The sequence below is a fragment of the Canis aureus genome, chromosome 2, assembly GCF_053574225.1.
Source record: "Canis aureus isolate CA01 chromosome 2, VMU_Caureus_v.1.0, whole genome shotgun sequence".
Classification (NCBI taxonomy): Eukaryota; Metazoa; Chordata; class Mammalia; order Carnivora; family Canidae; genus Canis; species Canis aureus.
This window is the reverse complement of record NC_135612.1, coordinates 51,983,398-51,999,474: the sequence shown is the minus strand read 5'-3', so window position 1 is coordinate 51,999,474 and position 16,077 is coordinate 51,983,398. Positions and strand designations below refer to the sequence as shown.

The 16,077-nt window shown below is 41.3% G+C and overlaps 1 protein-coding gene across 3 annotated transcripts in view; it reads left to right on the top strand.

Moving 5' to 3' along the window:
* The window catches only part of NTRK3 (neurotrophic receptor tyrosine kinase 3), a 384,145-nt gene that overhangs the window by 349,109 nt on the left and 18,959 nt on the right, over positions 1-16,077 (top strand). The gene's annotated exons all lie outside the window — the stretch shown is intronic.

Sequence of the window (16,077 nt, the reverse complement as noted above, 5' to 3'; positions counted from 1 at the left end):
GGGCATGAGAGCAAGTCTTCCTGTTGTGGCACCCATCCCAGGCAGAGGTGGAACTGGACTTCAGTGTGTCAGTGTTTCTGGGTTTCACGCACGTTGGAAGGAGGGGAGGTGCATGGGTCTTTGTGTAGATAATGGGGGTGGGGAAAATGCATGCGGAGGTCTGAGGCTGGATAAAGGTTTTCTGACACGGATTTGAGTGAAGAGTTGAGTTTGAAGAGAATCCTAAATTTCCTGCCTGCCTTTGTGAGTGGAATCCACAGACTGACCACATCCAGTCTTGGGACTGCTATTAGTAAGAAGCAGGATGTCTCTGGACCATACCTTATGGTTATACTTAACATCAGTCTCACCGTGTAACCTTGTATTTATGTGTAATGAACATTTATATACTTCCCAGAAAAAAATTTAGGTAGCATCTTATTTTATGCATAAGCTCCTGGTAAGGTTATATGGCAAGCAAACCATCATTTATATGCACCTGAGAGAGCTGCTATAGCAAAGTGAAGAATTATCTTGTGATGTCAATAACCCTCTCCAGTTTTCCTTCTGCACTAAAGGAGAGTATTTCCACTTGTGATGCTGTTATTTTCTTGGACCCTGTAACATATTTATCCAAAGGTTTCAATGAACGTCAAAGCAATGTCTCTTTCAGTGTCACGATATGTGTCATATAGGTAGAGAGAAGTTATTACTCTGTTTTCTTCATCATCGCAATGTCAGTGTCACTTAGGTATATACTCCAGGCATGTGAATGTCTCTCACTGTGGTCTTCCAAATATTGGATTATGACTACTCCATCAAATCATGGTTCTTTACTGCTTATGGCCTATTGTCTAGTTTCCCTCCATCACTTTGCTACTCAGGGCTAGAGGGCAAAGCATCATTCATCTGCCTTCATGGGGACTCTGACTTATCCCACTGAGTCCACTTTCTGGCAAAAACAAATGAGCAAACAAACTACCTTTTCTTCTAAGATATTAACTCATCTCAACATCATTTTGTTTCTCTGTTCTACACTCATGCCCTGTGGGGTCCCAGTTGAGAACAGGGGTAAAGATTAGAAAAGTCTGGTTCTATTTCAAGCTGACAAAGATATCCCTCCTTCCATTGGTTACAGAAGGCCCACCATGCTACTCACACATATAGGGTCTATTATAGTCTTAGGAAGGTCTTAGTTGCAGCTGGAAGGACAGTGCCCAGGCCTTCAAAAGAAGTCTGTGAGAGCACATAGTCCCAATTATGCCTGAGTCCAGAGACTTCTTTAGAAACCTGCTTAGAGACAAGAAGCCCGGGGGTGTATGTCTCCATACCAATAAGCACAATTTTGCTGAGGAACCTGAGAACACTTATCTGTTTCTGCATGCCCAGGGCACACAACAAGAACTTTGGATGCATGTTTTCACCCCTCTTTGCGTGTTGGTATGCTTTAGCTACAACTGAGGTTGTAGGGTGGATCAGGCTGCAGTGAAGTGTCCATGAGCTGGAGAGTATTCTAACACACACTAGGACTCTGATAGTTTCACAGCCCTGATGTTGTAGATTGTGATTTCCCACCTTCCCATTGCTTCCTGAGCCTTGCAATTCAAGATAGCTAAGATCATCTCTTGGCCAGGGAACCTAATACATTGTCCTGTAAGAGGGAGATGCCTCTTAATTATGTGGTACCTCATGTCCTTATAGGTTCAGGGAAATCAGCTAGTGTTCCTAAGACTAGTCCTTTGGGTTCTCACCTGGAGATTTATTCAGAGATAGGAACCCTGTCCTTTAAATGGCAATTAATCTTCGAACTTGTAGTTCCCTTAACATTCTGCTCTCTGATGATCTGAAAATAGATGTCTTCTATCAAAGCAAGCTCCCAGAACAGCAGGATGAGAGTTTCCTGGAATAAGGTGGAGCTCAGGTCTTCATGTGAAGATGCTGAGGGATTTAGAGGGAAGAATACAGTGAAGGAAGGGAATCATTCTAGATGTGCCATTTGAGACTGTTCATTAGGAAAGTCTCCCTAGTCATTGTGATGGGATTCTGTACTCCTTGCTCTGGACCTTATCTTCAAAATTGGTCAAGTCTGTTTGTTTCTGCAATTCTTTTGGGACAGATGATTCATGAGAAACCCATTTGTCTGGAAGAATTGCGACAGGACCTCCTGTCTGGGGATGCTCCAGGGTGGGGGTGGGGGGGTGGATCGGATCACATGAGTTCCGCTATCTCCTTTGCCTGGGTCAGCTGAGCCTCTCTTGAGCATTAGCTGGTTCCTCTGATTTTTGTTGCCTCCTCCCATCCTGGCACTTGTGGCTAACCCTAATGGAAAGTGGATGTCTAATGTAACATCCAGCCCAATGCTCTGGGCTGAAGAAGGCCTACTTGTGGGCGGATGCAGCCATGCAAGGAAAGCTTTCAGTACAAATGTTGGTCTCAGAGCCACATGTTTGTAAGCGGTGTCCTTGCAATGCTTTATGGCTGGTGAAACCCAGGTATGTGGGTGCTACCATACAGGGTGGGAAAGGAGAAAAGGTCATTCTGTGGATGAGAGAAGGCATGTTGTAGGGCTGCCCTTACTGTGCAGTTGGTTTCTCTCTGGGCCTCTGGGATCTTTCTCCAGTCTTTCTTCTTAAGGTTCATTTCTAGAAATAGACATTTTATTCCTAGGAATAGAAACTAAATTGAGAGTTGAATTTTCCAGTGTTATATCAAAATTCTTTCAGCTGTAAGTGACAGAAACCTAATCCAATCTATCTTAAGCAAAAAGGCAATGTATTGTGTTCATAATCACAGAATCCAGATTTAAGACTTATTTCTGGTGTGGCTTAATTCTAAGACCAGCCTAAATCACTGGGTTTGACATACATTGCTCTCTCTTCCTCCTTTCTCTCATCTCCACTCAACCTTCCTACTATCCCTCCTTCTCTCTCATTTTCTCCCTTTTCTGCTTGAGACAGTGATCTCAGGGAAAGAGACAATAATGGGGAAATAGATTCCAAACCATCAAGGCTAATACATTTTTGGAAATAATGATGATAAATGCTGGTTGAGCAGTTGAGTAAGTGATCTGGGATCTAGATGTTCAGTGACAAAAACTTGTCTTCACTGGAGATGCCTTGCCATTGGGAGCCCCGCTGACCAGGCATGAAATGATCAGTGTCGTTTCTAAGTTGGGCCAGACATTATGCTAAGAAAAGCTGCAAAAGAAGGACAAATGAAGCAAAGCCTATGGCTGACTGCTTTTTCCAGTCTGTCTATGAGGAGCGTATAGTGTTTTCTCGTGTCATTTTGATGGGTGCTCTCCGGGCTGATGTAGGCTCCTGTCTTAGTTCATTACATCTGCAGATTTAGCTATTTCTGAATGAAAAAAAAAATCCCTCTTCAGCTTTTATGGGTGTTTTTTATAGAAATAAAGTTCTAGGATTTCTATCACATTTTCCAAAATCTGCCACTCCAACCCATCAATTTATCTGCTTTAAAACATCCCAGCGAGTCTTCCTTCAATTTGGATGTGGATAAGAACTCCGACTAGGTGGTACAGAAGAACATCGGTTTTGGAATCAGACTAATTTAGGTGTGAGGCTTGGATCTTCCACTCTTCAGCCTTTTGAACTCACATGCGTTGCTTACCCCCTTTCTTCCTTCATCTGTGCAATGCTGTTGATAATTGTAATTTCCATAGCCAAGGCACATTGGGAGGGCTGAAAAGTAGCAGTGCCTTTTTTTTTTTTTTTAATTTTTTTTTTTAGCAGTGCCTTTTAATTCATTTAGCACAGCTCCTGGCATAGTTTAGACACTCAGTGAGTTCTGTATCCCTGAGACAAGGCTTCCACTACTAGCCGCAGCCTTGGAATACTGAAAGCATCTTTTCCTACTTGTTATGATAAATCAAGATGAAGACTCAACTTTTAGGATTACCTACTCCAGACTTAGCCTAGCTCCATCTCTTGGGGACCCACCAGGTGACCTTGAGAAAGATTCTTCATCCAATTTCATTAGCCTGAAAACTAGAAGTCCACCTACTCTAATCCTCCTTCTATGCTTTTGGAGACATGAATGTGTATAATAGAGTAGGAATGCCTTTGAAAAAATCGCCTAACTGTGATTACTGGCTTAGCATTTAAGACTTTCTCCTGGGTTCATCCTCAGAGCAGCCTTCCCTTGCCTTTTGACCTTGAAGGAAAAGCCAAGAGGTAGGGCTTGTTTATAAAGGGAGAAGGAGCTGCTCACAGCTGCATGCCTCAGGTTATGGCTTGGGATGCCAGATGCTGTGTGGAGGGACAGCTCTTCCATGCCTTTCATCTGAGACTACCCTTGGCTCACACCCTTTGCTGCAAAGAGGCACTCTGGGACCCAGTTGTAGAGTAGCGGGCTGTGTGAAACTTGCAGGTCTCAGAGCTCTAACCTTCTAACACTGGGAGGGGCATCCAGAGGTTATCCAGTCTCTGCTTCATGGAATCATAGTACTTTGGAACTAGATGATACCTAAGGGCCAACTAGCCCAGCCCTTTTCCTCACCCTACCAGTTTTATAGATGAGACACAGGGGCCCAGGGATGAGCCAGGTGGTATGATGTAAACCTACATCAGGCCCCTGGAGCTTCCAAGTTCTGGCCCATTGCTCTCATTGGCCTGCCTGCAACACACACACACACAGACACACACATATACATGCACACATGCACACAAGCACGCATGTACATGCATACACATGCCACTCTGGAAAGTCAGGCTGCCAACGTTGGGGAGGGCGTTGAGATAAGCTTTTGCTTGGTGCTCGTGGTATATAGATTCAGATAAGAACATTTGGCTTCAGACAACCTCAGGCAATTTTTGAGTGGAGAAGAATCTTAGCAACCCTCTGCACCAGCCATGTAATTATTACAGATGTGAATGTGAGAGAAGGAGTAGGCAGAAGGTGCCAAAGCACCAGATTGAGTCTCAGTCTAGTGCTCTTTCCACCATAGTCCATGGTGGCAGATCTTGCTTCCAGCTTTCTCTCTCCTAGGATGCTTTGAGGCTTTTCTAGGCACTGTATGGGTTGTGTGGCTGGCTTAATTAATACCCCTTTCCTAGAATTACTCAGGGGAAGGGATACCTAGGAACCTGTGATGTGTAAAAAGAATAGTGGTACTAACTTATGTTTATTAATCACTTTGCAGTTCACACTTCATTGCTGTTGTCACCCATCTGCAGGCTGCCTTAAGAATGTGATCCCATCATTTTTTTCTAAGTTGAACCCCTACCTTTAAGTGAAGGTGGAGGATTTTATCCACTGTTTCGAATAAGCAGTGGCCAGGTCCTGCCAAAGAGCTAGCAAATAATCTCGGAGCTCTTTCCTCCTGGGTGCCGAGTGAACTTCATTCAGAATTAAAGGGTCTTATTTCATGACTCAAAGAAGAATCCCATTTTCCATGGGTGTAGAGGTGCATTCAATTCTCCAGAAAGTTGGGTGTGTGAAAAGGTGCTTAGCGTTTGCTTCTCCTTGTTCTAGTAGAACTGCTCTAGCAGCTAGTTAGTGGGTGGACAGGAAGCTTGGCTTCAGCTCTGAGAAGCTGGGTAAGGCAGCCTCTAGTGGAAGGAGTTGCATATTTTTTTATGTCTTGTCCCATGATGCTTTTCCAGCTTTCCTTTGCCTGGGGATGTAGCCTTCGATGGTAGGTTTCTGTAACGGTACGTATTGTTTACTGAAGTAATTAAAATATGCAAAGTGTTCCCTGTCCTCCATTTTGCGCTTCTTCCCCAGCTACTTCTGGCATTTTCAGTTGGCAGTTAATAAAACAAAAGGGGGGCCCAAAGGCCCGAGACTCCCTCCAGCTAGAATGATTAATTTGGAGTGGTTTGGAAGTCGCAGATTTTACCTCTAGCTAAAGCCGTGCCTTTTTGGCTGATCTGTTCAACCTGCTCTGAGCACTATAACTCGGGTATGTGAATGCTTCATAAAGGGCACAGGGCAGGTGCAAGGAGGGAGCAGGAAGGGGGCAAGGGTCTAGTTTGTTTATTATCACAGTGCAAAACCAGAAGAGACTTCTCTTTCCTCGGGGTAAGCCTACATTGAAAGAGCTATAGCCAAGGATACTTGAAATTTACTTCCTAATCCAGCCTCAGTGTTGACTACCACCAGATACCCCCATATACCTGCACACACAGAGATTTAAAACCCATTTCCTTATAGAGAATGCTTCTTGCAAATATAAGAAAACTGTGCTCCAGCCATGCCATAGCAAGTGTTGCTCCTGGAACCTTGGTAACATATATTGAGGCTTGCCGCATTCCAGGTGCTATGCTAAATGCTTTATATAGCTTGCTTTTTTCAATCCTTGTGGTCATTTTAGGAGGTAGATAGTCATTGATGTTCAACAGATGGAGAAACTGAGGCTCAGAAAGGTTTAACGGATTTCCTGAAGTGACATGGCTATGAATTTGTAGCTGTGTGTTTGTCCGTGTATCAAGATGCCATTGTACCCCTACTATAAGATCTGCTTAGGGGTGGGCTGCCTTCTGTTCCCATTAGAAGGACCTATTTCTGCACCCACCAGCTTTTCTCATAGGACATCTTGTCCTTGCATTGAGTGGAGTGTGCAGGGCGCAGTCTTGACAGAGGCTTAAGGCTTTGTCTTGGTTTACCTCTCCACCAGCCCGGACACACAGCTAGCTACCTACCTCATTCCAACCTGTGGCCCACAGAGATGAGAGATACACAAACCACGTCACACTCACAATGGGAATGTGGGGAGGCTGCAGCCAACAAAACCTCTCTTAGACACAGTTAAGAAGCAGCCCCTCAGAGTGACAGATGTTGGCCCAGGACAGAAATCCTTGTCATTGTAGGAAATAATGCTCTATGTGAACACTGTCAAGAGTCATTTCATACTACTGACTATACTTTATAAACTGCCTTTCATTAGTCAGGCTTCTCAAATTCTCTCTGAGGTAAATGAAGACCAAGAATAGCAAATGGAGGCAGTCTTAAGTCATCTGCTTCTAGGGCAGCTGATTTAGGGCCCTGGGAGTGGTTGTGTAAGCAGGTTCTCCCACGATCGAAGCACGCAGTCTGCATCACACACTTACAAGTGGCAGGTCAAGTGTGCCAAGCTGTTGGGGTGTCGGAATTAGAAAAAAAAAAGTTTTCAATTAAGAAAGCCAGCAGTCCAGCTTCGCATCCAAAGCTAAGAGGTGGGCACCTGGCCTGAACTCATTTAGAGATGAGACCTCACTGGCTAGCCAGTGAGAATATGTTGTCACTTATTGGAATTGCTCCTTCTCTCAGAGGCCATTGGTCCAAGTCAGCTCTGGTCACTACTGTGCTCAGACAGAAGGCTCAGGATTGGAAGATGATGTCATAAAACTAGGATCATGATTAAGGCATCCAGTGCTGTCATTTTAAGGCCAATGGGTATTCAATCAATAGGAAGTATTTTTTGTTACTAATGTCTCCGAGAAGATGGCTGGAGGAGACAATTTACAGCTCAGCCTGCCTTTTGAGGAAAAAGATTCTGTCTTATTTTTCACTTTTTAAATTCAAATCATCTTGTTTTTCCTTCTTTTCCCTGCCACGAGGCTTAACACAAAGGAAATGAAGTCATTGAACTCTGTCCATAGAATATGCTAACCAGCCCAGGCTTGTCTACTCTGAGACTTGCATTAGCTGCTCTTCCTGGGTGTCTAAACCCTGATTTTGTAAATAGCCAAATAGTTCAAGGATTGGAGTTGGCAGCTATGCTGATCTTGGAAACTTGTTTCTAGTGCTTGTAGGTGAAATTGTCTTAAACCCACAAAACCCATAAGGAGAAGGATTTGGAATATGGCAAGGGATTGACTTCAAACTTGGCTTCTGCTTACCATGGACTTGCTGACATTCCATCCCTGAGCTGATTTCCTTCTCTGTAATTCAGGAATGGTGTCTCATTGTGGTGAGGGTCACTGGACCGAATGCCCAAGTTTCTGGAAAAACAGAAGTGCTACCCGATAAACATAAACACTGAGAAATTAGTGTCTTGGAAGATGCTACATACACATATGTGCATGTGTAAGAAAAACCTGCATGCTGCTGTTTCATTTAATATCTTGCTGAATTTCCGAACACATTCTATGTGGTTTATTATTTTACACATCAGAGTCTTCCAGAGATTAAATAAGTTCCCTAAAGTTGCTTAGCTAGTGAAAGGCATTGGCTAGGTTATACACTACCCCCTTTGTTCCTTCAGATTGTCTGTTTCCTTATCCTGTACACACATTTTTGATATCAGTTATCATATTTTTAGATTTTTTTGGCATTAAATATTGAGCAAAGCCAATCTCGTGTGAAAGAGATTTTCTTATGTTTGCTAAATAACTGTAAGTCTAAATCAAAACCTTGGTAGTACAGCCAGAGCTGAACAGGGTACATTAAAAATCTAGATTTATCACAATAAAAGGCTTTATTCTTTTATTTTCCTTGACCTATTAATGTTTAGCAAGCACTTGGGGTTTGGATGGATCAGTCTAGATCCAGTGTGATCCATGGATCTGAGCTGAAGTGAGACCTCCAGCTTTGTTCAGTGCATTGAGCCCTTTTAACAACATCACTATGGTTTGTTTCCACTGGAAGATTTGAGTGCAGCCAGGAGGCTCCACATGTAGGCATTTGTAAAAGAAAATAAGGCCAAGTTATTTTTCAACCTACATCTTTGGACTTGCACTGTCTGCTTTATATATATATATAAAACATTGCTTGAGGGCAATAGAGGACAGTAAGGTATCTGAATGAGTGCCAGCATTTAGACAGGATTTAGAAAGGGGAAAACAAAAAGGGAAGTTATAGAAGGTATGTGTTCCTGGGGCTTCCATCTGAGAACTTGCTTCTGGCAGATGTAGTTCTAGGTAAGAGAGTTGGGGAGAATCACAATGGGCCTATTTATCCTCTAGGCTCACACTGCTAAACAGCTTGGCTCTTAAACTCCTTGTATTTTTGGAAGACTCCAAGGGTTTTTCCTAATCCTGGGGCTAGAGGCTCAGTCTGAAACAGCCATTCCACTGAGATTCTGCTAAATGGATGCCTTTTGCATAAACTGTCACAAAGCCCTGCTCAGAGGGAGCCATGCTATAATGATGTCTTTGTGAGCTTCCTCTGCACCTTCCCTCCAGAGAATCCCAACTACCTCATAGACCTGGGCCTGAGGTCTTCACTTTGTGTCTACAAGACATATACTATTATGCCCTGCTATATCAGGAAGAGGGGGGTGGTTAAAAAGAAGGCAAAAATCCTGCCTTATGAAGTCAGAAGTCTGACATCACTATAGAAAATCTCAGTGTCTCACGTTAAGTGTTTCATCCATGGAATTTCTATAACTGGGGTAAAGTCACGGACAGACATGCATCTGTAACTGTGCACATGCATATTGTAGATTTAATTCAGATGAATATTCAAACCAATACATCTCTAAGGCGTTACCCACACCACTGGGGGAAACAGAGTTCTACTGGGTGACCCAAAGTTTAAACACAACAGGGTGGAAAGAAAGAAGCTATAGAACTGAAATGTAATCTTCTTAAGACTCAGTCCATATATTTTTGATTTGTATGCTTGTACGTATATATGCTTTTCTCCAGGAATACATTTACATTGAAAACAAGAACAAGACTCCATGGGACTTTCATTTCATTTACTGTTCTTAGTGACCTTGGGCAAGTCACTGTCTCTCTTCCAGACAAGTTTTTCATGCCTGGAGGCAGGCTAGGTAATTTCCAGGGCCTTTCCAGACTTTGTATGTTCCTGAGCTACAACTTCAACATTGAATCTCTCCTTTGGAGCCATGGATTCTGATGAGTTTTGGATTTGGTGAGATGGAGTGGGTGCAGTTACGGGATAGCTCTGGTCTCCCAAAGAGCACCCTGGAAGGAATATAGACTCTCACACCAAAGTGACATGCCTGGGGAGTGGGCCAGTGGGGTTGGGCAAAGAGGCGAAAGGCTGGTTGCAAATACAGTGTCTGTAATTCAAAATAGCCAAGTGGCAAAAATGAAGGGAGAGGGGATCAGGGACAGGAGGAGGATAGATAGAAGAGGGGACAATCTGGAAAGACAGACTGCCATTTGGCAGCCTCCCTCATGTGTAGGGGAGGAGCTATTAGGAGAGCACAGCTATTAGGCTGGGGGAGCAGGCAGTGAGAAGGGTTAATTCCTGAAAGGACAGTCATGCCATTCTGAAGTTTTGAAACTATCAACAGAGTAAATCAACTGATTTAGAGTGAAACCACTTATTTTTGCTGTCTTGGAGACAGGATACATTCGAGCAGGACTTTGTTCCTTTCCTCCTACATTTAGGTCATTTATTTCAGGAGGCGTCCAAGGGAGATTTCACCAACGTCATGTGATCAGGGCATGGTTGGCAGGCCTGTGTTTATATTTATGATTGTACCTGCCTGCATGCACAATGGCATGCACATATGTTCATTCTCCTTCAGGATAGATGGGTGTATGTATTTGTGTGCTAGATGTAGCTAATCCTCGTGTGCAGCCTATGTGTGTGAAAACCCTAAACAAGAGTGGCAATGATTCTTAAGACTGTAGTAGTGGCTGCTGGGCTGCTGCTGAGGGCATGTCCAAGGTGACTACCAGCCTTGGCTGAGGATTCTCTCGGACATGCAGAGCAGAGGGTAAGAGGCAGAGCCACTGAGGCATGAGGGAAACCAGGAGAATTTCCGGGGGTTGGAGAAAGCACATGCTAAGCTTTTTTCTTTTTTCTTAATGCACATGGAGATTCTTCTATGTGCTAAGACATGCAATCAAGAAAGACTAAAATCGAATAAATTAAAAAATGACATCTACGATAAATGGTGATCTTTATGATTAAGCTATTTGGCTGTTAACGTGCATTGCGAAGCTTTTACAACTCTTCAGAAAGCTACTGCCCTTCTCACAGACTTTAATGGATTTGGACTTGGCCTGTACAGGTTAGTGATTATGGAGGTAGCTTGAATCCTTCTGTTCGTTCCAGAAATACCATGCCCTGTGAATCTATGTTTGCTCACCTTTGCTGGGCTGTGGTTTCTTTATCTGGAATATATGGGTCACTTTGTCTCCTTTATACCTTGTCAGAGTTGCATGAGCATAGCTGTTTTGAACTTCTAGAAGTGTGGTCTTTGCAACCCACCAGCTGCTTCCTTTTCTGTGTAATTAGATGCAGAGACCCCAAGGCCTTCTAGAGCTCAGAGTTCCTCTTTAACCCAGAGCAGTGGGATCCCTGTGCCTGCAGGGGAATGAGTGTCTCTCTGTGGAAAAAAGCAAGATAGTGCCTTGTTCAAGAGACACAGGAGGAGAGAGGCGGCTGTGGGGAGGTGGGCGGTGGGACCTGCACCCCACCCCAGGAAGAACTCTGTGCAGCTGGACATCCTGCCTCCATGGGAACTAGGGCCTGAGATCTTCCTTCAGCTTCTACACATTCAGTCCCCATTTGCTCCTGGTCCCCAGGGCAGGGTAGGGAACAAGGGCTAGACTTAGTGAAGTGGCATTTGGGGATTTTAGGTAGGCACCTCTGGCTAGAGGTGAGGCTGCTTCTCTTGCTTCCCACCTTTTGCATCCCCTCCCCTTATACTGCTGACGGGGATGGATGGGATACTGCCTTGAGGAACATAGAATTGAGACAGAGAGACAAGACTCCAAATTTCACATCACACCGCCAGGGGCACAGTCCCTGGACCTGTGGTCTTCAAACCTTGATGCTACTAAAAGAACTTTGAAAAGTCACCTATTCATGCCACCTGCACGTTTTTAAGTTGCTATATAAAATCTTCAATGTAATTTTAAAGAGTTGCAAATGATGTCATTTCCAGGATACTGTAAATATTGGCATTAAAAAATACATCACTCCTGTAATGTATCTAATGAACTTTAAATACCAGAGCAATTTGATACATCATCTATTAAACACATGAACAAGTGCTTAAACAGTCAGTTTTACATGCCTCCTTTTTCTTCCTGAATTTATGTTTTCGTTCCAGTTACCCTACCAAATTTTATCCCTATGTATTATATTTTTATGCATGAAAGCCTTTTATTGGGCTCTCTGTCATAATTTAGTGTGACAAAAATACGTATGAAGATTTAAATTTAATTTTTAATGTCTGATAACCATTAGTTTCTAGATGGTAAGAGTTTTGGGATTGAGTTATCATTACAATTATTAGCAATACACAGAAGTAGGCAGCAGATAAAAATAATGCATATTTATCACAACTTCAATGAATATGAAAGATAAGAAGTATGATATTTTTGGAAATTCATCTTTTATATTTTTCCATTAGTCCATAATGAATATCATTTATTGCTAAAGTAAGGAAAGTTCAGAATCAATTCTATTCCTGTTTTTTATTTATATTAAATATAAGAACTGAGAAATGTTATTTACACTAAATAAATAGATGAGAAGGCAGGAGTTTTGGTATCACAATATGACTCAATTATTTGAACTATTGTCTGGCCATTTGCCTAAGATCTCATACTAGCCTCTTATGAAAATTTCTTTTCAATCGCCTCTTAGCTGATCATTCTTTTAGATCTCTTCCCTTCAACTGTTTGAAAAGAATTGGAAACTATTGAGAGTGGCAGGTGTGTGTGTGTGTGTGTGTGTGTGCGCGCACGCGTGCACAGGCACAATTGGGAGAAGGGGTTGCTGGGCCACAGTGGGTGCTCAATCAATGTTAGAAAAAAAAATCCATAATCGGAATTTAGGATTCGTGAAATCTTCAAAGCTATCCTTGCCTGGGTGCCCATTGGAAAAACTTCGTGTGTCTCCAAAGTTATATGGATTCCATATTGTAACCATTTCAGTGGGCACTGCAGTCTGTTTCTCTGCCTGTTACACTCAGTGGGAATTCTAGACTCTATTCTTTATAAGGTGAAGAATCACCTGAGTTATATGTAAGAAGGGCATCTCCCTACTGACAATAACAAAAGGGTGGAAACACCCAAGTCTTATCAATGGGAGTCTGGCTGGATCAACCATGGTTATGATCATGCTCAGTGGAGTCCTGTTTAGCTATGAAAGGCAAGAAAATGCAAAGTACATAACAGGTATGGTATGTTACTTTTTATCTGAGAGAATGAAGAAAATGAATATAATCTGTATTTTCTTATGTTAAAAGCAATAGAAAAATAAACTAAAGTCAAATTAAAAAAAATGGTTATCTATAAGGAAGGAGGAAATCAGAGTGGGAAGAGTAGACCTAGATGGTATCAGACTTGGATTTCGTGTACTTTTTTGTTTTGTTTTTGACTTTAAAACTATGGGACAGTTTTCACATTTAAATTTGTAGAATCAAGCCAGTTCTTAAAAATAAAAAGCAACATGAAACACATAAGCCTAGCTGTGTATTAAGTATATTATATGTATTTTATAAACGTATATTAGGATAAAGCAAATAGTGATATTACTAATATAGGAATCAAGATTTTCAGCATAAGAAAAAATACTGATATAAAATCAAAGAAGTTAAGTAAAAGCTCTGTTATCCTAAATTTGAGTTGGAAAAATCAATATGAACTCATGATGTATTTTCTTTTAAGAGAAAAGTTTTTCCTGGCTACTTCTATTATAAACACCTAGAAATAATGACCAACTCAATAGCAATGAACAAAACTGTCATCCATAGTGTAGTGTCTAAATTCCATTGTCCACACAAAGGATCCAGGGCTCTTTAGAGAAATGCCTGCCCAGGGCCCCAGAAAGGGTGGGAGCAACAAATGTACGAGATGAGCCTATAATATTTTTTCATGTCAGAAGCAAGGATGCTATTAAAGACTACTGGGAATATGTGAGAGGCACCAACTTTAAGGGCCGCCCCTGGCCAAACATGGAACAGTAAGCATCGACAAGAGCAATTACAATAAATTGAAACACTTCAGTGTGTTAAAAGACATACCTGGCTACATCTCCCCACCACACACACACATAAATACGCCCATACAGGAGTCAATAATGCTTCTCATAACCAAACCAAACCTCTTCTTGGTCATCTTCGGAGAATGCTAGAGAATAAATTCATTATTCTGAGCACTCATGAATCAAGGGAGAGAATCAAGCATTTCCTATAGAAGTGTTATCAGTATAACCAAATAGTTAATGAGGAACTTTTTTACTTATAGATTTCCAGCTAGTATATGCAGAGGGCATGCTAGAATTCGAATGCCACCCTTTTGTTGCCACTAATGAAATAGTGGGTCTGGGCAGTAATCATCAGTGCCTGGTAGGCCCTTAGGTGAAAGAGGACGTTACAGTGGATGATCATGCTGACAATATGGAGATCCATGATAATACAGGTGGTGGAAGGTATTCTCCAAGGTAGTGTAATCCAAGGATCTCTAGGTACTCATTTTCTTTCCAGAATAATTTTTTTGGAATCTTTGCCTTATTCCTATATGTTTCCTGTTTCTAAGCTCAGCCTTCACATTTTTTAATGTAACTTGAGAATTTGGATCATCAGCTAGTATTTCTCAGGTAGTGCCTCAGCAAGTTACCTTATTTTCATCTGTGCAATGGGGATAATAGGGAATCCTATTATATAGGATGGAATTACATGAGGGGTGTGGCTGGTACTCAGTGTAAATTAATTGGTATTATTCTTAGGAAGATTATTATGTCAGCGCATTCCTTGCCTGGTTAGGTTTTCCCAAGGGACTGTTTGTCAATATTTTTTGCTAGCAAAGGCCTTAACCACTACCTTTCTCAGACTAGATCTCTCCAAGGTGGGAGAAGAATGTAATTTTTTTCCTGGAGGAAAATTTGTGTAGGCTAGGTGGGTCTTGATGGGGAATATAGAAACCAAGAAATTTGGTTTGTTATGCTGCCCGTGAACATGTAGGTCACACACACAGTGAATAGTCAATGCACTTTATGTATATACTTTTGCATCTGATGATACTCAGTGGGATTTTACATACCTCATCTTACTTAAGCAGGGGCATTGCGTGATTCCTGTGTTGCAGGTGAGAAAATTGAAACTCAAAGAGGTTGAGTGATTGTCTAAGGTCACATCACAATCCAGGGCTTCTGACTCTCTTTGTATTTTGTTACTAGCCTCTTGAAATATTTTAGTTCCCTTCCAGAGGAATGCCTGATAAATTTCACCCGCCTTGGTGGTGAAAATCTTGATAAAATTTTTCTTAGTGGGATCCCTGCAGCCAGTTAATACCCTTCTAATACTTTTATTCCCAAACACTTAGGATCATCAAAGTTTATACCAACACACTTGAATTACTCCCTCTCTATAAATTTGGAGATTTCAGTCTGGAACATCTCTTTTGGATTGTGTATAAAATCATTAAATAAAGCAAACACTAGCATCAGTTTGGAGGAATCCATGACTTAAATTTTTTCATCAAGAAGAATGATTCTGTGTTCCTGGTTTTTTATTTTTTTTCACCAAGAAACCAGGTCAAATAAGCTATTCTACAAAATTCTATCACAAACATAATTTTTCTTTACAAAACATCACCTTTTGATGCAGAACTTACATAAATTAGGCCCACCGGTTTACTTTTTCCTTTTATAGTTTTTAAACATTTCAAATGTGATACATGATCATGATGAGATTATAAACAGCATAGAAATACAAATAGTAAAAAGTGAGATTTTTCTCTTTGATTAGTGCTCTCACTTCCTTCTCTAGAGGAAACATTAGTTTAATGGCTCTGTTTCTGGATCTTTTTCTATGCATTTACAGACTTATGAGTTATTTCCTTTTAATATACTTGCTTATGTATATACATTTTTACATGAATAGGAATGCTTAATATATATATTTTTAATGTCTTGTGTTTTCATTTAATGTATCCTAGACCTATTACATATCACTTTTTTGCTTTTTTAAAACTAATTTAAAGGAACACTTTATATTATGGATTTTAATTCTTTGTTACATATATTGCATATATTCCCTGTTTTCATTTAATGTATCCTAGACCTATTTACATATCACTACACACACTCTACTATATTCCTTTTAACCACTCCACTACAAATATATGTATAATGACAGACAAATTGTTGCCCTTAAAAACAATAAAATAAACATGCCCTTCAACTAGTTATTTTTGCTTATAGGAGAAAATATTTTCTAAT